Source organism: Macrobrachium nipponense, chromosome 25 (genome assembly GCF_015104395.2).
Source record: "Macrobrachium nipponense isolate FS-2020 chromosome 25, ASM1510439v2, whole genome shotgun sequence".
NCBI classification, from domain to species: Eukaryota; Metazoa; Arthropoda; class Malacostraca; order Decapoda; family Palaemonidae; genus Macrobrachium; species Macrobrachium nipponense.
The window spans coordinates 43,559,024-43,561,458 of NC_087214.1; positions in this window are offsets into that span (position 1 = coordinate 43,559,024).

A 2,435-nucleotide genomic window follows, 5' to 3' on the forward strand; every position below is an offset into this window, starting at 1 on the left:
GGCATATTCAGTCAATGCATGTATTGTTATCGTTGCCATTTAATCATCATTCGTCTCACAAACAAATAAAATGAATGTGAACAACAGATATTTTACGCCTAAGAAAATGAGTATGGTCTTTTGTTAGGTTCAGAAATGCATTTGGTGAAGTGATGAAGTACTAGAATCATAACATAATAAAATGTATATTCCAAATCTGAAGAAAAGTGCCACGTCATCATAGAAATAAATGGATTTTTGAACCTAACAAAAGGACATATTCATTTTCGTAGGCGTAAAATATCTGTTGTTCACATTCATTTTATTTGTTTGTGAAACGAATGATGATTAAACTGAATTATATACGTATAAGAATGATAAAAAAAATTACTTCAGAATTTTAGAAAATACGAATTTCCTGCTTAAAAGCAAATAGTCAATGAGAGTCGGTATTAATTAATCCTTGACGTTCATTGCGCATAAGAGCATTGAATAATTTATGCACTTTTATCAGAAGTGTTAAATATACTCAATAACATATCAGCACAATTATATATGGAATAATTATGTAGAAAAAATGATACAAATGTCATTAATTGTTTTCCTAAAATGCACAGAGTAAGTGCACAGGGACGGCATACAATTATAATTGTGCATCAGTCAATGAAAGTGTAAGATAACCAAGATCCGGTGGTGGCCTCAGGAAAATGGCCTTTTTCATTTTGCAGTTGTAGCTTTTAATTCAAAGTATTGCATTTTAGCTGTAATGGATGACATAAATATTTCTATGATCTTTAACATTTTGTTAAATTATTCAAAAATTCTGAAAGCAATTAAGTATTTGGATTTGATTCAATTTTTATTCTACTTTGGACATCAAACAAAATCAGTTTTATGGTTGGGTAGTTGTATAATTAAAGGAGTTTAAGAAAATTGTTTGCTGTTGGTCTCGTGCTTAGAAAACCTACTTAGCATGCTTAAGTTTGAATTGCAAATGCACTTTATATATAATTACGCATTTACTGGCATATGAGCATGAAGTTTTTGTGAGGGAGCATAAGTGCAACGTTGATAAGTCAGTTAGGGCCAGTGGTTCCTAAACTGAGGGGGCGCGCCCCCTAGTGGGCGTCAGCAATTTCCTGGGGAGGCGCGAGCCCCAACGACAAATTGAACATTCTTTTATTATAGTCGTCATTCTCTCAACAAGAGTGAAGAACTAATATTCGGAAGTTTATGAAAAAATTGCAAAAGTCTCGCCTTTTGACGTCCGTTTCCCATAGTCTAGTACTCTAGTTAGACTCGTTGGGCTTAATATGTTTAGCAATTATTTACCTCCCTCCCCCATCCCTCTAAACCCCCTTTCTCTATAGTTTTTTTTTTTTTTTTTAATTAATCTGAGAAGGAATTTTACTCATAGATTCGAGGGGGGCCGTGGAAGGAGGGACCAACTCTTAGAGGGGGCGTGGTAATGAAAAGTGTAAGAACCACTGAGTTAGGCAATGCCTAACGGTCTCCTTACTTCCCGACCCTCAACCGCCCACCCTACCACCCAAACACACACACCCAACACACACACACACACACACACACACACACACACACACACACACACACTACCCCCAAAGGATTTCTGCAACTTGTAGCAGCTAGTTGTGTTTAGGCATCTTGGTTTAGCACCATTTAGAGATGTACCTACTTTTTATAAAGCACATTCAAGGTTTACACTTTTGCTCAGCATCATGGGTAATGTAATCCTCTAGGCTGATCTGATAAAATAATGGAGTAGAAATAATTAAGAAGAACGAGAGCGAGTCATTTCTGAGTAGGCTGAAGGAAGTCATTAAAAATAATTAGGAAAATGTTTTCGTGCACCGACAGTGGTGGTAAACTGGCTGGGACAGAAAATCTAAATTGCCGTAGAAGAGTTTTATAAGGAAACATTTCTGGAGATGGACGAGAGAGGAGTCGAGTTAAAAGACAAAGAAGTGCAGTGAATGAATGATGGCATTGCTGGCGATATCGCTGGGTAGGTCAGTGAGCTCCTATCACAAACGAAATAGCCTAGAGGTTGCCTAATAAGACAAAGGTATATTGGAGGCAAAAGTTTTTGAAGAGTTAGAGTAGAGCAGAACAGAGGAAATAGTTATGTAGCAGTATAAAAGAGGATGAATAAAATGACTGAGAAGAAAGCACAAGAGAGAAAGGTGGAAGTAACTTAAATAAACGAGTTATTATGAGAAGGAACGTTGCAGTAGAGGGTGGTCCAGGAATAAATGAATCTGGACCAGAATAGGTCGAATAAACAGAAAATCAGTTTCCGGAAGTATATTATGGTCGAATTGTAAAATGGATGTAAAATCCCGATGTTGAATGCATGACGCAAATGTGCTACCTTTTGTCATCTTATTACCAATTTTGGAATGCCCAAAAGGAGCTGGAAAAGCACCTGGAAAAGC